Source organism: Theobroma cacao, chromosome 1 (genome assembly GCF_000208745.1).
Source record: "Theobroma cacao cultivar B97-61/B2 chromosome 1, Criollo_cocoa_genome_V2, whole genome shotgun sequence".
NCBI classification, from domain to species: domain Eukaryota; kingdom Viridiplantae; phylum Streptophyta; class Magnoliopsida; order Malvales; family Malvaceae; genus Theobroma; species Theobroma cacao.
Window position 1 is genome coordinate 25,463,160 of NC_030850.1, and position 22,611 is coordinate 25,485,770.

General features: G+C 29.1%; 1 long non-coding RNA gene across 1 annotated transcript; it reads left to right on the forward strand.

Moving 5' to 3' along the window:
* LOC108662232 lies at positions 5,895-6,455 on the forward strand. The gene is made up of 2 exons (XR_001928049.1): positions 5,895-6,117; positions 6,226-6,455. It is a non-coding gene; the product is annotated as an uncharacterized LOC108662232 (long non-coding RNA).

Consider the following 22,611-nt stretch of genomic DNA (forward strand, 5'->3'; position numbering starts at 1 on the left):
ACTTGATTAACACGTTCAACACGACACAATTAAACATAATTTTTTTATTAACACATTTAACACGTTTAATATGATTAAATTAAAATATTTATAATTAAATATAATTTTATTATTTAAATTTAAAATCAATAATTATAAAAATATTTATAACAAAACAAAATAATAACAACATCAAATATAATAAAATTTAACATAAATAACATACATAAAATTTATTATCATATTCATATTAATAAAATACATCATTAACTTCTAACCTTAAAATACTAATAACATTTAAAATCATCCATAATTTTCAATCATAATTAAATATATATCATTAACCACATCATTAATTCCAAACACCCAAATCAAAATCGAAAACTCGCTCACCAATGTCATATCATTTCAATGTCATAAAACCTAATAATAAAATAAAAACAATATATTAATAAAATTTGATCAAAATAAAAAAAGTTAAATAAATTTAAAATTTAGTTTAAAGCATTACCTTTCATTGATGATTAATTGCCATCAACAGAATTAGAGCCTTCGGCTGATGACATTTCTCCCTTACTAATATCTAAATTCATAACATTTGCAGTAAGAGTGCTCATTTCTGTTTCTATAGATGTTACTATATAAAAAAATGATATATCGAAATCACTTTGCCAATTAAAGTGAATAAAGGTTTCAATTAAGCAGCCTGTGGGATGAGAGAAAAAAAAGTAAAGGAAGAAAAAGAAAGACTTGCAAACAAGGGGTTCTAAAAACTATATACCTAATCACGAAACGAAGTGATGAATATGGTTAATAATCCTTAATTTCTAAGAGAAAATTTATTGTGAAACGTGGAGCTAAATACCTATACGAGTTAGAGCGTGCACTAGTCTATTGAAAAAGTGATAGTTTTATCTTTATTACTATCAAATCTGATGTGATAATATTTGGTTGTTATTTACTACTTTGTTGGTGAGAACTTGAAGTTTTCTTGTCAATGACTAATTAAGACAAAGGTTAACATCTTTAGCTAAGTGGTTGAAACTTGAACACAATTTCCAAGTTTTGCATGGATTAACGTTAAATTTTATTGCAATGCATAGAGTTATTTACATTTCTTTAAATAGGCTTTGGACCTAAGTGACCTATGTTGAGCACGTGTCACTACAATGATAGATTTAATTTGTTTGTTTTAAGGTTGGTTTGATATGTCTAAAAACTAATAAGGCAAATTATAGTGTTGTGTGGATATTGAAACTTACATGGACATTTCACCAAATTGATTGAGACGTGTTGCAAATTACAAATTATACTAACCATTTTAGGAAGATTAATTATTGCCTTCAGTTATTGTCTCTACATGGAGAGTATTCCTCATTGCCACCAATAGGTAGGTAAAGATTATTTTGCAACCTTCCTCATCCACAATATACAAGCGAAACAACACTATTATTGAACAAACTTGAAAACCCTTCTCAAAAAGTTTAGCCTTTTACGTTGAAAGCATTACTTGATTTGGATTTTACGACGTGTTTGAATTATAAAAAGTCATAAAAATAATTATAATATATTATTTTTATGTAAAAGAAAATATTTTGTTATTGTTAAATATATATATATATATATATTTATCCTTATGAATACAAATTTTAAATCCATCCATATTTACGATACTAAATCATTGATCTAAATTGGACACGATAAAAAACGGGCCTTGATGGGTGGATAATTGACAACACAACACTAACTAATTCTTGTTTAGTGCATTCATTTTCTTTAATTTAAGCTTAGCTTATTGAATCAATTATGAGCACCATATATACTATGGATTTCGGAAACTAGAAGATTTTGTTCATGGCCCTCCCATGCAGATTCCTAGTTTGGCAAACATAGATGAGACCACCAACAGGGATCATGCACGTTGATTGACTCATTTCACATTTTCTTGCCATTTCATGGGCATTTATGGAATTTCACTACTTTTCCCTTTGATTTTTGTCTTTTTTTTCTTTTTTCATATTGTTGGGATTAATTAAGTAATTAAATAAATGAGGTGGCCAAGGAAGAATTAACGGAAAAAGAGGAACAAAATCTAAAAGAAAAGAAAATGTACAGTTGGTAGTGGAGATGAGTCATAGAGCAGCCCAATATGAGTTAGCCACGTAGGGCTTCCAGCACTTACGTGGCTATCTTCAAACTCATAATTGGCACTTCCTTTTCACTTGTCAAAGGTAACTCGTGTGGGTCCACGCGTCCGGGGTTCATGGCATTAATCGCTTAATGAATATAGCAGATGAATAAGTGCGTGAAACTTTTGAGCGTGGGATAAGAGTCCAACAACTATCTTCTTATTATTAAAAAATTAAGCATTTAAAAGCACGTTCTTGCACGGTTTTGAAAGTTTGCCTAAACGTGTTTAAGTCACTGGACGCGTGAATGGTTTTCTTAACGGAAGAATCTAAATGACGGTTGGGATTTACAAGATTGTATGCGGTGCGATCCCAGCCGTTGGATTTATGATTTAGGGGAATGAGATTGCGTTGCAAGATGGCTTCAGTGTCACCACCTTAACTGACGGAGTCTAATTGCAATTGATTATGTTCACGTTAAGTGTGTGTGTGTTTCTTCCCTACGCATACACGAATGGATTTTTTTTTCTTATTAAAAGTGTGAAGGGATCGGATCGGTTAATATTTTAAAAACTTAAGTTTAGGTTTGAATCAAGTTAGATATATCCATAAATATATCTTAAAACTAAAATGAAATAAAACCATATTATTTATTAATATAATAATATTTTCAAGTCCAACTTTCAAGCTTGAGTCGCCATCAAACCCTTGAATATCTTTACTTTGGAATTTAGACATTGTCATTTTCAATAAATTTTAAATTGAATAAATTATAAATTTATATTTGATGCACTATTAAATATATCTATATGGTTACTAACTGTCTCTAATACTTTTTTTTTCTCTCTCTCTCTCTCTCTAACTTCCTCCCACTCATTCTCCTCCTCTTGTTCTCAAGTTCTTCTTCCTTTCACTTTTAAAAGAAAATCCAACATTCTAAATTTTTAATTTTAATTCTTGAAAATAATATTTCTTTCACTCTTTTTCTTAATTTACCTATTTTCTTTTCTTTTTTATTATTTATGATCTCTTATTTTATTAAAAAAAAAGGAGTCCAAACACTTTTGAGACTTAGATCCAAACTTGACACCATGAATTGACGGTGATGAGGGCCAAATACAGGTACATGTTAATGATTCCAAAGGCCAAGACCTAAGGTAAAAGCTTTTCAGACATTCAACAAGCTTCTTTTGGGAAAATTTGCTTGGTCAATATATGTGTATCCTAATTCTAGATTCTAATCAAATCCCAAATAGTCCCTGGTTGGTGCTTTGAAATTCTTCCTCTCGCCACCTATCCCATGGGACAAAAGAAAAATCAACCCTTTTTCTTAATTATCATTCATTTTTCCACTTTACCTCTATGTCAAAATGTTAAGAGAAAGAAAAGAGGAGATCGAGTAAAAGAGAGTTGGAAAGAGAAAAAAATTATTTATTTTTTAAAAAATAAATAACATTTATTTTTAAACCTTTTACAATTTAAATTTATTTTTTAATAAAATAACAATATCTGATGTCTTAATCTAAATCTAAACTATATACGATTCTTACCTGCATATATGCTCCACATTCGACACCTGTACTTGGTATTTTATCAAGCTTAAAGGGTATTATTGAGATTTTAGTTCTACTTGCCCTTTCTTGCTGATCTTTTTTCCTTTATTGATCCTATCGACCTTCTCATGGTCACACCGCCCCGACTCAGGCATCACAATCCCAAGTCGGTCCTAATCAAAGATGCTACTTCCAAGTTCTTCAGCACTGTAATCATCCTCTCCGAGATCAACACAAATATGTGATTTTGGACATGCTAAATCACAGAACTTAACCCTTCTTATTTGTGCAGCAACCAACTCATGGGTAAATTGCTGATTGCCTTGGGATTTGCCACTGTCTTTCTAAGCTTTTTTCTATCTTTCTAGGCATTCATCCGGTGCAAGGAAGAAAGGTTTGGCTTGTGCATGGAATCAAGCCTTTGTCATCGAATAAATTTACAATCGAAACACCTTGACTCAATGCAATGGAGAGTTTCGATGGTTGCAGTGGAGTTGAATTATCTGGTGGACTTTCTAAGATTATGGAATTCGAAGGGTTTGGAAGACGGGCTAAGGTTACAAGTCAGTCTTCTCAATCTCATCAACATCTTTCTATGATGATCATTAATGGTTTTCTGCAGTTTAAGTTGTTACTTTTCTTTCCCAATATATATTCAATATGCAAAAATGATTCTCTTTCATCTCATAAGTTTATGTTCCCATATAATTAAACATAGGTGGGCTCAAGTCACAGCCTGCATAAATGTATGAAAAGATAAACTTTGGAACGTTATGACTATATTTAAGCTCAGAGCAGTAAAATTTTTCTTGATTTTTTCAGATAATATGAAGAATGGATTGAAAGAAACAATTGAAAATGATTTGATTAGTAGTTTTTCTTTGTTTCAAGTAAGTTTACCAAATGATTTATTTCAATAGATATGGGTTCTTCTGTTTTGAACGTATTTGTTCTCTAAAAAGATGATTAGGATGTACAAAATACTCTGTGAATGTAGCAACTACTTACATCATTTTTAGTCTCAAAATTCCATATTGGGTTAGTTTTCTGAATTGGGAAGTTCTGCATCAATGGAAAAACTTATCTTAAATAAAAATGGATGAATCATTAACAGAAGAAACTCTGTTGAGGACTAAAAGTAACCTTGGCGAAAGAAGCTCTGGTTCTTTTTTAATAAGTACACATTGTTACATATTTTTCTATTGCTTCATACTAGAAGGAATCTGATAGATATTGGATTGTCATTATACAAAAATAAAAAGGGCAATGGCATGTTCTTGATACCTTCTGTATGAAGTGTGTACTATTGTTTTTGTGTCAATAATGCTATGAATATATAATTATTTTTTCAAGGGTAGCATCAAACTCAAATTTGATGTCATCATAAAAATTTCAAAAGTCAAAGGCTTTCCAGAACTTCTTCAAAAGAATGTATACTCAAATTTAACATTGACTACTTACTTAATTTGGCAACAACCAAAGACTAAAAATTAGACTATTTGTTGATTAATTAGTATATAGTTGCTGCAAAAGACCTTTTCTATCAGTACTTATTGCATCAATACTTGCACAATTTTGTACTATTAATCAATCTTTATCTCTTACCTTTTTGCAATTCTGTAAATACAGAATATTTTTTAAAATGTTTGTTAAATGCAAGCAAAGAATGCGCATTTAAAATATAAAGTGCTCTATAACAGAACAGAGCTTAGATATATAGCCCATTCATAGCGAATCATGGTAGAAAACACTTTTTATTAGTATCAAAAACTTTGCAAAGAACACAATTTTGATGAATTGGTTTTTTTTCGTTGATCATCCGTATTGGATTAACTCTAGAAATTTCTTCTTATATATTTTGACAAGCATTGGCTCAAAAGTTTTGCAGATTCATGATTTATGTCCATACCAAAGGGATGATAATTGATGATAAGTATGTTATCATGGGATTAGTAAACATTAACTAAAGATCATTAAATGGTTCTAGGGACACAGAAATAGCTATTAGGTGCTTACCAACCAAATTACCCATGAGCAGGAAACAAATCTCGCCCGCATTGCTAGGTTTGAGATTCTATCTGTACTCATTTTTAAATGCTCAAAAAAGTGCTAGACAGTCATTTATGCATACTACTTCTATTTTTTTGGTTTAATTGTTTTAGCATATGTTTTAAAGGAAACAAAATGGCATTAGAGCATGGAGAATAGTATCTCTGGGGTATAAAATATATAATGTTTGCCTAAATTCCTATTTAGATTTATTAGTTGCACCAGTATTGTTGGATGTAGGTTTATAGTTATCGGATGTCCCTGCAGGCTGAACACCTTGGCAAACTGGAGGATAGTTTTCAAGAACCACAAAGCCTAGAATTTGTTTCTAATTGTTCTAAATTATGTTTTATTTTATATGTACTTGAAGTTTATGGCTAGATGGGAGCAGAAAAAGTCTGTCGGTGGTAAGTTTTTTTTTTTGCTTACTCAAGTTTGTTAAGATCCATTGTTAATGCATGCATAAAAGTATGGCCATTTCTAATCTTGCAAATGACGTGTTGTTCATATTCTAGGAGGAAAAAAAAAGGAAGTGAAGGAGACTGGTTTGGGTCTTTCTTTTACTAAGGATGAAAATTTCAAGGAATGATACTGAGGTATATTTTGTTGCAATGGTACAATTGCTTGTGATTGTTATACTACTTTATCGAGATCTTAGTATCTTATGATTATATCATACATTTTGGCTTTTGTAAGTTACTGTCAATGGTGAAATGATTGAATACAATGACATTTTTAGCTATTATATTTTGAGGCCATGGGCAATTTCAATTGGGAGATTAAGTCATATAATATTTATATTCATTGCAGTTTAAGTAGTAAATAGCAAGTGTTAATTAATTACAAGGAAAAAAATGGTCACGGATGCCATTCCCTAATTTTTTTTCCTTTCCCTTTCCTTTAACTTATCTATGATGTTAAATTGCACACATTCTTTGATGTGGAAATCAAGAACTACGATTTCCCTCTCTTTGTATCTCCAAGTGTTTTGCAAAAAAAGAAAAATCACATTGAGGGTTTTGCTCTAGAGATGAGAACTAAGGTTTCGGGCACAATTGTCGTTGTGGAATGTACTTCAGCTTGGAATTGTTAATTTATATTTTTATGAAATTTCTTAAAGCCATTTGAATCTCATTTTGTCCTTAAAAGAGCAAGACTATTCACCAAGAAACAGTAAACTTTTAATTTATATCATTTTTTGGTCTCAGAGGTTTGTCACTAAAAATGAGCTGCAAAATTCTACTAAAGCAAGCTATGAGTTTTGTAAGTTAATCAAAAAAAAAAAAAAGACAGTTTGTGTTTGGAAAGATTGGCATTGTTTAGGGTACATGCGGAAAAAGTTAGGTTTATGTCAAAGTTGAAAATGTTGTAAACCCATTATGTAGCAATGTTACAGGTTTTTGTTTTTTCATCATAAATGAGGAAAGTGATGCTTCTTTTTTCAACTTATGACTGTTTATTATTTTTATTTGGTTTTAAAGGTTTAATTATTTAGATTGTATGTTTTGATATGTCATCCAATTAATCACATTTAACTTCCAAAGACTAAAATAGGAAAATAAATGAAAGTTCAAGAACTCTTCTGTTTAGAACTTTTTTCTTTTTTTAAAGTTGATAACAACATTTTCACTAATTTTCCAATAAGCATTCATCTTTTTTATTCTTGCTTTTTAAACTACATATAAATTAACACAATTTGTTTAACTATTTATACATTACTATGTATTATTTTTATCATAACTAAATCTATTTAACTATTTATCGATTATTGTGTATTATTTTTACCATAACATAATCTATCCTTTTACATTCGCATCATAACAAATACATCATTTTATTTCTTTTTCTTTAATCAATTTATAACAATTATAATCATAAAAATTATTAAAATTAATAAACAATTCTTGATTCTACTAATTTAAATTTTTTTCACAAAACTTTTAATGTCAATTGTTCATAAAATTTACAAACCTGTCACGTAGAGCAGGTATTTTTCTAGAAATATATAAAAACTATATATTATGAGTTCATCAAATATAAACTCATTAGATACTACTAAAATATATAAACTATATATTATAGAAAAGACACGCTATTAGATACTACTCGTCTAAGCATTTTTAGAGAATTTATTACACACACAATCTGACACCCGTTGAGTCTGTGTTCAACAAATTATAAAAAGACATGTGTTGAGAGGATGGGATGACGTAGAGGTAAAGTGGTTCTAGGATGCTACTTATAGTTGTCAATACCAAAAAAAAAATAACTTGGGTCGTTAAGATAAAGTCGACGAACAACTTTCCTAAGTTTAGGTTCAGGTCTAGCCCATATTTAATCTTGGCTCAAAAAGATGAAACAAGGCAAACAAAGTTGGGTCTAGCTAGACATGGGCGTGGTTCAAGGTTGGTCTAAATAAGACAAACCTTTCTAAGCCTCCGTTTTCAGTTATCCAAGACAAAACATTAAGTGAATAAGCATTCATCTTTAGTGAAAATAATGCAGAGCTTAGCTAATGTTGGGATTTGGGAAAGGGGAAAGAAAAACTTGCATATGAGGAAACTAAATGCCTAAAAATAAATTGGCCAAATTAACAATAAGAAGCTTTAAACATGACCTTGAGGGAATTTTAGCAAAGTTTGGATATGTTGGTTTCTTGCTCCTTTTGAGCTGTTGAGGGACTCTTGTTTACAGGTGTTCGTGATGCATAGGATTATCTATGCTTGGTGCCATTCCCCAGTCGTTGATTGAGATGACCCGTTAACATCTAGCCTAAAATGCTATATATAATAAAAATATTCTTGTTAGGAAGGAGGCGAGACACATTTGATTCGTGAAATAAGATAGAATGAAATAAAATAGGTATTTTGCGAAAATAGAATAGAGTAGGAAAATAACAAAATATTATTCTGTAGTTTAATTGACAAAATAAAATAAGATAGAAATTGTTATTATGACTTATTACAATGTTTGGTTGATCAAAATAATTTTGAAATAAGTATTAAAAAGATAAAAATACCTTTTATTATAATTATGATTATTTATTTTTATTTTATTTTTAAATAATAATTTATAATTTATTTAAAATATAAATAATTAATAATTTAAATATTAATATTTTATTTATAGTTTAAATATTATTGTGATTAAAATATTAAAATTTTAATTAATTTTTAAATTTGAATATTAATGTTTTAATAATATATAATTAAAAAACTAAACTTTTTATTTTAAATTCTTTTTTTTTCATTTTCCTTTCTTCTTCTTTCGTTAGCCACGGGAGATATAGCCAACGTAATGTTGCACTGGTTTGGCATTCTTTCTGGCCTAATCTGGCCATTAAGGCACCAAATTTGGCCATAGGATCTAGTCAAGAAATGCCAAATTTAGCACTTTTCACCACTAGATTAGGCCATAGACACTAGATTTGGCATTTTCTTGGTCGAATCTAGACGAAAAGTTCCAAATCCAGTCCTAACGTCACCTTTGTCACTGTTGTTGCTACTGTTGCCACCCCCTTCCGAAGGTGGGTGAAAGATTAGAGAGAGAAAGAGAGGTAGAAGCTGGAATGGAGGGAGAGGAGGAAGAGAGAGAGAGAAAAAAGAATGTTTTTATATAAGTAGGATTGTAATTTTTCATATTTATAAAGGATATTTTAGTCTTATCAATTTTAAAAGTTATTCTCTCAATCATGGAATAGCAAAACTATGTGGGAGTTGGGTTTAGTTAAGGATGATTTTTAATTGATTTTGAAGAATAATCATTCCTTGAGACAATTGTCAACCAAAAAATAAAAGATGGGAAAAAAGGGGGAATAGCTTAACCAAACATGCCATGAATAGATAAAGGGGCCAAGCTGAATTAGACAATGGGTCAAAAGCTTTGCCAAGGTGTTGGCTTCATTCTCCCTCAGATACTCCCTCTTATGGCTAGTCATCATTTTATCGACATTAAATGCAGCTGCAAATAGCACGTAACAAACTAATTTAATCTCTCATTTCCTGGTTAGATCTCATATCCACAACTCAAAGCTTCCAAAGCATGGTTAAGAGGTGTGTCATAGTGAAACAAGAAGTTGCCTACCTTTTCATGACCAACAAAACCATAATTCCATGGTTACATGGTTAGATATATATCCTTAAAAATCAATTTATTATTTATTTATTAAATAGATGAATTATTACATCAATTATTGATTTCATATAAATATATATTATATTTTAATAGGTATTTTATTTATTTATTATATATATTATATTATTATAAATTATTTGGTAACATTGTAGTAAAACTATGCTAATAGTTGATGAACAATTAAGCGAGAAGTTATAGTTCTTCAGTTTCTTTTTTGCTAAAATTATTCTAGACTAATTGTGAAAATTTATTTAAAGCTTATATTTGTTATGTTTTTATAAAAAAGATATAATGTTTTAACTCCACCATTGAGTGGTGACCTTAAAACAAACAAGTGGGTATAGTGTATGAGATACATACTTTGAACAAAAAGCATCATATAAGCTTATCATTATCAATAATTACAAAAAGCTTTATTACAATTTATTTATTGTCTTTCGACTTGAGAGGTCAATAAATTTTATTTAGTTTCTATATGACTTTAATATTGCCAATAGATGATGCTAAATTTAAAGGCTATAACTTGGTACATTGGGTGATGTACATGCTAAATAAATTATATTAGATGCTCAACACCATTTTCTATTGAGAAAGATATTTAAGTGATTTTTATAAGATTGTTGGACTCAAGATATTTGATCGGTGTGTTTTCTAAAAGGTATTTTAGAAATATATTATTTATATTAATATTATATATAAGTGTTTTTTGAAGAAAATATTTTTTAAAGTCCAATAAGAATGAAAATCTTGAATTGGCATTGCATGGGTTGAATGTGACAATGGAAGCTATTTATCCATAAAGCCCATGAGAAATATGGTATGGTGAAAGGACTGATTAGTAAAAATTGTAATGAAAGGGACTTCATTGATAATTATTTTCTTTGCAAAGGTAAGTTGCAATGTGTTGATGGACATTATTGCATCTAATGGGTAAATAAGGTTTCTTAATTAATTTAAGAAACTAAATGATAATATTAGATTAAATGAAATTTCAAGTAAAATTCTAGTTATGAGATAACATGGATTTCAACCATAATTGTAGAAAGAGATCCCTAAAGATCCCACGCATATTCTTTTTTGGATTTTATATATAAATGTTGTTGGATTATGGATCAAGTCTAATGGATCCAAGTCCATTAGTATATCCATATAAGTAAGGGTAGCTACTTAGCTATTAGAATTAATTAGCAATAGTCGTTCAAAAACAAAAATCCTAGAATTAAGAAGAAATGTGAATCCCTTTAAAGGTGAAAAACTCATGAATCACTTTTTTGAGGTATCTTTATCTTGATTTATAATTTTTTTGTGGTAAATTTTTGTTATTTTTAATGTTAAATAACAATTGTTCTTATTGAATTGAAAAACAAAAATTCCATATTCGTAGAAACTAACATACACACCTTAAGATGGTCTTGGACCACATATTGCATCCTAATAGGACGACAAGAGAATTACTGCTTGAGTAAACGAATAAATGCTTAAAGAAATGATTAGGGAAAGAATGATTAAATGAAATAGATGAAGAGATAGAATACTTCCTCACTATGGTTGGTGGACATGATAAGCTTAATTTAGTCGGTTGGGACTTTAGTGATAGTGGTGTAGATTCAAGCAAAGGCAACTATCAGCATCCTAAAAATGAGTTAGAGGTGACCCTTAAGCATTATGCCTCTTTGTCATGGTTTTTAAGGACAATGAATTAGGTGTTACTAATGCTATCACTAGCGATCAACGAAAATGTGTTGGTTTGTCAAAAATGTCATAATTACCTTAGTTATGGCCATAGATACATGTTAAAATCTTAGCAATGAGCTTTGGGATGAGACAAAAATTGAGACTTTGGTAGTAGGCTTTAGTAAGTGTATTGTTGCTATGGCAATGTTGGTGGAGGTTTATAAGCAAGTAAGTTGTCTCTAACAATTTCGTTGGTGAAAGCTTTTGCTAACAGCCACTATTACTAATCTTTTGGAACTCTTATTTGGTGTCATGATGTTTAAATTAGAGAAGTACCAAATTGTGACCGTAGTTGCAGTCCATATGCTATAAAGCACGGTGTCCTAAGCCTTGCAGTTGATGAGTGTGCCATGTAATAATGTAGATGTAAGTCATACAAGTCAATCAAATTGGTTGTAAAGATACATTGTAACCAATTTGTTTATTTAGCCTAATAAAGATTTATTTTATCTATTAAGTTCTTCCAATTACATATTGATGTTATCTTATAAGATAAAGTCCATGAAAGAATATGCCTTGCAAAAGGAATTACAAAGAGTTGTATTAGGAAATCCTTATTACATCAAAGCATCATTCCTAAAGTGTTCCTAGTCGATACTATATCAAGACTAGACATCGATAGAAGTTAACGTTGGTCCCAAAAGGAGTTCTAGAGGGGGGTGAATAACACTTAAAAATATTTTTGAGGGTATCTCTTGAAATTTAAAATCGGTTTAGAAGACTTAAGATGGATGGTTTGCAAACTTGTTGAAGTTAGCAAACACCAAGTAAAGAGAGGTTTAGAGAAGTTGATAAAACACAATATTTATAGTGGTTCGGTCCAGTTGACCTACATCCATTACTTTGATCTTTCTAATCAATGATTTTTAACCTAACTTCACTAGAACCAATGGAATTAACAGCTTCCACCAAGCTTTCTTAAGTTAAGCTTCTAACCCCAGCTCCAACCTTTCTACAACAAGTTCTAAACTTACCTTAGCTTAAACTACCCTTTCGAGTGTCTCGCACACTCTAAGTAAACAAGAAATAAAAGATAAAAAGAAATACAAATGATCACATAATTTATCTAAGTTGTACAAGCTTCAGCCAAACATTTTCACAAAGATAGGAGTGGAATACAAGTGTAAAAGAGAAGGTTTTTGCTCTTTTAAGTTCTTTCAAACTCTTTGAAACTTCTCTCTTCCATTTTTGATCGTTGGAGAGGCTCTAAATACTTTTAAAATCAATTCTGACTATTGGAGACAAACACCATCTACTACAAATAGTTTTTGGCTATTATTTTATCCTTTAATGCCTAATTTCAAATGTGCAGACAGTATTTCATTAACTGGTTAAAGACAGGCTTTAATTGATTAAGCCTTCTTTAACTTGCAATGTTTGGTAGTTCTCTTCATTGTGTTAACCAATTAAAGGAAACTTTAACCATTTAAGAACTTTATGTTTTAAGACACTTTCAAGCACTTTTTTGCCCAATTTTCTTTCAATTGATTAATGCTCCCTTTAGTTGATTGAAGCTTATCTCCTTTCATCCTTAATTGATTAAAATTGCTTCAACTAATTAAGAATTCTTCAAATTTGAATTTATTCGCTTAGCACCTTTCAAAAGGTCAATTTCATTTTGAATTTGAATTTTGACACTTTTTAGGTACTTCAAGTTTGATCCTTAATCGATAAACCTCTTTGTTTAACTGATTAAGAACTTTCTATTTTGTGTCCAGTATCCTTTTAACTAATTAAACCTTGTAGGAACTAGTTAAGACTTTTCTGCTTATCCTTAGTTTAGTGCCCAAAATTGCTTTAACTGATTAAGGATCTTTGTTAATCGGTTAAGATTAATCTATCTTCATTAAAACTCTTTTTTCTTTGCTTATTTAACCAATTAACCTATCTTGAAACTGTACAGGCATCTTGACTTGCTTTCAAATAACAAATATATCAATAAATTTAAGCTTTCTCCTACACAAAAAATAATATAATTAGACACCAATGAATAAGAAATATTTTGTTATCTTCAAAAACACATAGAGTTAACAGTTGAGAGACTAGCACGTATTTTATTTTTGACTTATGAAGCAAGCAATCAACTTAATACATTGAAGTAAGGAGTTGAAACTAACATACGGATACTTGTTAGAATAACATGTTCATTAAACATATCCTACCATGAGAATTTCATTTGATAGTGTGCTCAAGTGTTTATGAAAATATTCTCATGTGCTAGTCATGTAAAAAAATCCTTAAACTTGAGATCAAGAAGTTATCTTATGTGGGTATTGCTATACTTTAATACTACTTTACATAGTTGTCACGATCCAATCTTGGCCATGACTAGTGTAAGGATCCAATAAGCAAAGCCCACTAAGCCCATATAAGCTTCATAGTCATACTTGCATCATATAGGTTTACATCCATCATATTCATATATCATTCTTATCCAAACACCTATTATATCTTAAATGTTCCTTAACTTAATATTAAAATATTAAGTGCTAGCATTTTCTTTATATATTCTCCATCATAAGTGTTTGACAAGTTGCCATCTAGTGCCTACATCAACACTACTTAAGTTTCATTAAGTACAAAATAAAACATGAAAGGACAACAAAGTGAAACGAGTTGGTGGAAACTAGTAAATGCAATAGTAACACCTACCACAATGATGGATAATGGTAGAACTGCTCCATTACAATCCAACTAAGTCTTGTTCTGAAAGCAAAAAACATGAATTTTGAAAGGTGAGCATAAAACCCAGTGGGGGGCATATGAAGGGGAACAAGCATCTACTAGAAGGAATGTTTTACAAAGCTATGCTGCTTCCATTGAAACCATGCACATTTCTTATCTTGAAAAACCAAAACTATGATACACTGTGTCCTTGACATATAAAACAATTATATCAAGTATTTAACTCATTTGAAAAGACTTAGGCATTTCTCAATTTTCGTAATTTTAAACCAGAAGAACTTAAAACATAAACAACTTTAGTTCACATACCCTAACTCAAACGAAAACATAGCTTGAACTCAAATCATCTTTCTCATCAAAGTTTCATTTCAAAATTATATAATAACTTATACTTTTGTGTAGCAACTCAAGAAATACATGTCTCATACAGCTAAAGGATTTTTAACTTGAGGCATTTGTGGCATCCCATCCCCATTATCATGGATATATATATATATATATATATATATATATATATATATATATATATGTATATATATATATATATATATATATGTATGTATGTATATATATATATGTATGTATGTATATATATATATGTATGTATGTATATATATATATGTATGTATGTATATATATATATGTATGTATGTATAACCAGGGGAGTGAACCCTCATGAATACGGTCCAATACATATAGCCAATGACCTCATAATGCTTGTGCCATCCCCGGCCACAAGGCTAGCACCATTTCGTCTTCATCTACTAACCAAGGCATCCTTGTTGTGCACAATAGCTAGCAAATATTGCTGCTAGTTTAGATTCTAACTTAAGAGCTCCACCGAAAATCATTTTGACTCATTACAACGTTTGTAAAATCCTTTTTCAATTTCTATAACGTGAAAACCATAAGGCTTATAATCTCCACTATTTTGTTACTCAATATGCATTTCAATCCCTCAATACCATGAAGCTTACCATTTTCGTGAATATCATAATATCCGTAAAAATCAAAATATCAATATTCCACACAATACTCAATATAATTTCATTTGCACTTGACTTTTTTCAATTAAGAACTTAGACAAGCTTTGTCACTCTCAAACCCTAAACTTTAATATACATTTAAAATCATTGAAATTCTATTTGAAAATGATATAATATTTGACATTGGTTAATCATACAATTTAAATGGCTTGTTCCCATGCAATTTCATTATATAAAGACATTTATTCTTGTGTTCCTAATTTCATTTGACAAACCATATTAAAATAATTTTTTTCTAGGCATAAATTTCAAATAAATTTTCATGCATTTCGATAAAACATTTGAATGCAAGTCCATTCACCTTTTATGTTATATTATCTGTTTAGGGTTAAAGATAAAAACCAAACAATATATATTTAATTAAATAGAAGAAAAATAAATATAATTCCTTTTCATGTAGTATCAAAAAATGGATTTGGTTAAATTGACAAGGCTTTTGCTTGTCCAAAGCATTGCTAAGGTTCAATTTCTCTTAAAAGTAGACTTAGCAATTTTGAACACGACATAATAACACGACATAAGAAGACATGGGGTTAAACAGGTTTGTGTTTAGCTTTATCGTATTTCGTCACTGAACCGTGTCAGACATAAGTAACACAATTAAACATGTTTAATTAATCGTGTTAACGTGTATAAATGTGTATACGTGACACGTTTATCAACACCGTTAAAATTAATAATCAAATACTATTTTAGCTTTACTTAAATAATTTTAAACAATTATTTTAAATTTTTTTTTGAATTTCATAAGGACAATAATGTAGTAACTCTTAAACCTTGATTTCATAAGGTAATGCTTTAAACTAAATTTTAAATTTTATTTAATTTTTTTATTTTGATCCAATGTTATTAATAAATTGTTTTCACTTCGTTATTAGGTTTTATGGCATTGGAATGATGTGACATTGGTATTTTCGATTTTGGTTTGGGTGTTTGGAATTATTCATGGTTGATGATGTGGTTAATTATATGAATTTAATAATGGTTGAAAATTATGAATGATTTTAGATGTTACTAGTATTTTAAGGTTAGATGTTAATGATATATTTTATTTGTATGACAATGGATTTTATGTATGTTATTTATGTTAAATTTTATTATATTTGATGTTATTATTATTTTGTTCTACATTACCAAAGAATCAGGAAACTATGACAAAAATTTTTCTGTCATATATAATGAGTTATAGTAATAGAATTGTGATGGTTTTGTGACAGAATTAAGGATAATTTTTTTTTGAGAATTTATGACAGATTTAGTGATGGATTCATGATAGAATTGTGACGGCATTTTAAATTTGTCACTAAATCCGGTACAATTAATTTGGGCGTGAAAATTTTTTCTTGGCACCCAAAGTAATGACAACATCCTGTGATGGGAACCGTTACAATATTAGGATTCCTTGTTTGATGACAAAATTAATGACGAAATTGTAACAAAAATTTAATTCTGGCAGCCTGAGTGAGTAACATTGACCAATTTAAGTATAGTTACAGATTATTGTGACAAAATAATCTGTCACAAGAATTAGTTTAATTTAATATTATATTTTTGTGACAAGAATAGTGACATATTTGTGACAAATAATTTGAAAGGAAAAAGAAACACTTTCATAAATTAAAAAAAAAAATTGATCATCATAAGTCTGTCACTGAAAATCTGTCACAAAGGTTATTCTCAACTTAACGTATATAATTAAATAAAAAATTAAATACTTTTATTGGGATAAAATGAAAATATTATATTCTAGTTTTTTGTGTATAGTATATTTGAGTTTTTATAAGTATTTAAAATTGGTAATACATATATATATAAATCTGTATTAATTAATATGAAATTACATGTAATTATATTTTTTAAATGATATAAATTATATATTAATATTAAGATATGGTATTTATATACTTTGTATCTAATTTCTTCATGAAACTACAATTTCCTTTAGAAAAAGCAAACTTAAGTTACTTAACGAGAGTTACTTTCAAGGTCGAAAAGGTGGCTATTACTAGAACAAGCAACATTATTTATATACTTTACTAAAAAACAAAGGGAATGAATGAAAAAAAGAAGAAGAGAAACCCAAGACTAATATCAAGTCCATAAAAAATGCTTTGTTTATGTCCTTTGATAAAATAATTGTTGACATCAAAATTGTGTGCGCATTATTGAGATTTCAAATCATTGAAGAAAGTTAAGGAAATGTTGGTACTCTCAATAAGAAATTCAATTTCAATCCTACAATTAACATACAAGGGCATCAATTTCATGTCGTCTATACAAAAACAACCAACATGAACTTTGGGTTTGAGTTTTATGGATTTTGGGTTTTGGGTTGAAGGAATTTTCAATGGGTTTTGGATTTTATGATTGTATAAAAAGAAAGGAGGTTGAAAGGTAAAAGTTAAATAAGAATAAAGAAATATTTTAAATAAAGTAAAAAGATTATATATGTAATAGCTCTATATTTTCTATGTAAATTATGATAACAAAATTTAGTATGAAATTAGTAAACTTTCAGCTGGTAATAATAATATATATATATATATTTATATATAAACCTTAAAGATGAAAAAAGTGCTTATAGTGAAAAAAATTATGAAAAAAAGGGGTTAATGGCCCAAATAAGCATCCCCACGAGAGTCAGCAAGTGAGCTGCACAAGGGATCTCTTTGACTTCAAATTAGTGATGATTTCCCTCTATTAACTTTATATTTTTGTATTTTGTTTTAGTATTTAAAGTTAACTTTTGCAATTTCTCTTGAACTCTTCTACAGCTTTGACAACCTCTCTTTCTTCGACGACTTCTTTCTGATAATTTCTCTTTAACTTTACATTTCGTTGAAGTTTGCTTGGATTCCTTTCAATTTCAACAATCTCTTTTTGTAATTTTTGGCTTGTCTGATTTTCCTTTTTCCCTCCATACTCTCATTGTATTATTTGTGATTAGATGGATAATTTGCCAATTTTTTGTGAAATAATATCAGTATATGAACCAAGTATAAGTTCAAAGAATTTAAAATAATTAGCACCAATTAGTGATGTTGGAACAACTTATGTTTTACTTACAAATAGATACAACAATTCATAGTTTCAATAATTAGGTCTTTCATGTGTAAAGGACATACTATATCTTTGACAAGTTTTTTCTAGAATGATTAATCTATTTCCCATGCAAAATCATAAAGAGGACTCATTTGATCTTAGTGGATAGTTATTTCTAAGGGATTTGATGGGATAATGATAAGAGGGGTAGGGCTTTGACAACATTATAGTTTTGTGGAATGGCATAAAATCGATCAACCTCAAGATAACTACTTTGTACATTAAATTAAGTAAATAGAAACTTCTAGTATTAAAAATGTCATGGTCAAAATTTTCATCAATATTTGTACATAATGTTTCATTTTTGTTTTTAATTATGATGCTAGTTTTAGTTTGATTAGTGTTTTGTACATAATTCACCTAATATTGGACCATTGCACAATGTTGTTTCTTTCTCAAAGTTGATTTTCTTAACGAGAATCATTCCTTTCATTAGATATTAATATCTTCTTAGATGCTATGGTGCTATATATTCTTATATGTCCTTCACATCACTTTATAGTTGTCCACAAATATTTAGTTGATAAAGGAGCTGCACTAAAACATGTACTTGATTTTTTGAGTGATTGCTTTCATATCATGGTATCTCTTTTTAATGGTCAACATAATGGCTTTATTTTCAGAATAAAAGAGTAAAACTTAGCAAATGATAATTACTTTGGAACTAATTATTGTGTATGATTGAATTATTATGATTTTACATTGATTATATTGACGTTCTTTTTTATTTGGAATGCCTCTTATGTTCACATGCCATACCGATCTTGTTACAAGGATTTAATGATAGGATAGAAAGATTGAATCATTTAAATGTTTTTTATAATAAGTTATTTAATTTTATAATTGAAATTTTATTCAATTCAGTTTATTTTTTAGGTTTGGGGTTTAATTTATCCTTTCTTATGTTTGCCTTTGGTGGTTGGCACTATTTTTGTTCTATCTTTCATTTTTGTCTTGTTGCCCCACACTGTGGTTTAATAAACAACAATAACTATCATCGCCATCTGTCACTGGCTAGGTAATCTTATCAATAACTCTTTTTGATCATAAATTCTTTCCATTTGTTTTAATTTTGGAAATAGTTATATATAATTATTTGATATTCAAATATTAATTTGACTTGAAAGAGGTTATGGATTGTAGTTGCTTATAAATACAAGTCATTTGCTGTTATACTAAAAAGTTCGATAAAGTTAAGCTACATAAAATTGTTGAAAATGTCTCAAAGCATCCTAATCTTGAGGTACTCTTCCTGAAAATGTATATTACTTAAAGTCTCATTAAGTGTTCAAGATTATTTTGAAGATCTCTTCATTTCCATTTATATTCTTTTTCTTTTTAAGGTATTTGAAGGTTTTTTTTTTCTCTCGTTTCTTTTTCTTTTCTAATTTCAAAGATCGTTTTTTCAATATTTTGGTTCAAAATTTCACTAGTTTCTCTTTTCATTTACATTTTCTTTTTTCTCTTCAAATTAGTGATGATTTCCCTTTATTTACTCTATATTTTTGGATTTTTTCATTTTTGATGACCTCTATTTCTTTGACAGTTTCTTTCTGACTTGCTTGGATTCCTTTCAATTTTGACAACTTCTTTTTGTAATTTTTGACTTGTCTGATTTTACTTTTGCCCTCCATATTCTCATTATCCTTGTATTATTTGTGATTAGATGGATAATTTGCTAATTTTTTATATGAACCAAGTATAAGTTCAAAGAATTTAAAATAATTAGCAACAAATTAGTGAAGCTGAAGCAGTTTATGTTTTTCTTACAAATAGATACAACAATTCATTTTTTCAAGAATTAGGCTCAATATAGAATCAATGGTTCCTTATATTAATGAGAGTTCATTGTTCAAGAAAATAACAACATTAGTTAATATTTCAACCAATATCATTCTAAAAGTGCAAAAATGTTTACCATTAAAGGTACTAGACTATGGCCCGTGCCTTGCACACAAGCCTCTTTCTATCTATTTTTTTCTCTCTTTCTACCTCTCTTTTTATTTCTTTTTTCTCTTTTTTCCTATGCCCTCCAAGTGGTTAGAGGAGGAAACCCCTTTGGGGCTTCCTTTTAAGTATGTTATAGATCTTTATTAAGGGTAGCTTATCACAATAAGTATAAAATATATTTTTCTTTTATCTATGAGGAAAGTAGGAAACCGATATAACATTTTAGTTAAAACTCATTATCTATATACACACAACATCCTTTTCTATGATGTGTGTATGTAGATTAATCCTTGTTGTTAAGAAATGAAATACAAATACTAGTAGAGTATTAGATCATTAGAGGTAGTACTTCCTTAAAAACATACCGGTAAATGTAATTCAAACATTAAGTTAAGTCAGGCCAATCCCTCTTTACTATAAACTAGATTAGTATGTACAAATCTTGTATATAATAATAGCATTTAATGTACTTATTAAGAATTATCACAACACTCGAATTATTCTGATGAATGGCCTGTTGATTGTCAAATAATGATCTTGGTAGCAGTTGCTTCATATTCTTACTTGCTATACCTTTCAATTTTTAGGTAAACTTTGTTCCTACAAACTATGGTATAGGCTAAAAATCTCCAAATTCTATATGTATTTCCCCATTTCTCTTAGGCTTTAGATGTGTTGTTGATTAGACGCAATACTTCAATGCTTGAAGTGGGAACATTGGCTATGATATATGTAACAGGTAGCTTCCTTGGTATATAGTTTGTATTTTTGCTTTAGCTTTAATAAATTTATGGGTTAGTCTTCTTCTTGTAAATCTATTTCTTTTACAGTTGTACTTAGCTAGTAATACCATTCTTTAATAAAGCATTAAACCTAGCTACTATCAAAAGTTAACAATCACTTTTTGTCAAACTCCATGGAAATTTCACAGTAATAGAATTTTTATTTTTTATTTTGATTTGAAAAAAGAGATATTCCAATTTAACTTGTTGAATATAAAATGTTTGTACATTATTAAATTAAAAGTTAGGATGTAATTTGCACTTTTTCATGAAGAGAAAAAAAGAGAACTCTTTATTAATCATAATTTACCAAATAACTTGACTAAGCTTGTTTGAAATATTTTTATATTTTTACATTTACAATGTCATAATGCTTTCTTAAAATTTTTTTCCTACCTTTACAATTATATGATATTTTATTAGAGACTTGAGAGGTAATTGATATTTATGAATTTTAACATTTACTATGGTAATAAATTATTCTAATATATTTGTGTGTGTATTTAGATTTATGGAAAAATTGCCTATTCTGCTATACCAAATTCCCTTTAACTATACATACACTTGATCACTATTCTAAATCTAATTTTTATCTTTCTTGATGATTTTCCCATCCTTAATTTGTGTACCCTTATTTTTCTTTTTGTCTTACAGCAAGTTGCATTCTTTGCCAAAGCAAGCTCGGCTCAAAGAGAATTGACCACAATTGCCAAAACTACAAACACTTGTAAAACTTCATATTGGAAAACCATTCTCTGAAGGTACCTCCATTTCCCCAACTTGGAACTCAAATTATATGTAAGAAGTTGTGAAATAAGTTTTAGCATAATTGGATGGAGTTTTAGATATGGGTCTTTAGCATCTTTGGGACCTATGGTGTGAAACCCCACCTTAATGTGAGATTTGCTAAGTTCGAAATCCGTAGATGAGCAAATTAAATTGTGTTTTTGAAAACTTGAAATTTAGTTTTGTGAATGGAAAATTTCATGGTGTAAAGCTTTGAGATGTTTTTATGTTTGGAATGTTAAAAAATAAGTTTTGATCTTAGAAAAATTCATGTTTTGGTGCATTAAGAAGATTTACAAAGTTTGGTGTTAAAAGGAGTTCAATTGGACATGTTTTTAAGATTTATTTTTCTTTTCTAGACCCAATCTATCGATAGATATTCTTCATCTAGTGATAGATACAACTTAGAAAGGGTTTATTAAAGTTGCCCTGAAAAACATCTATGGATAGATAGCCAGATCTATTGATAGAAGGCTCCGATCTATAGATAGATGGCCATCAGGAAGCTTCCAAAAAGGGTTTTAAAGTTCATCTATTGATAGATAGCCCCGATCTATAGATAGACGATGTTGTTTTCATAAAAATGGAATGGGTAAAACCGTATTTTTACATCATAAATTATAAATATGACTCAATACTCGAGGGTTTCTCAACCTTCAACCGTTTTTCGAAAGGTAAAACC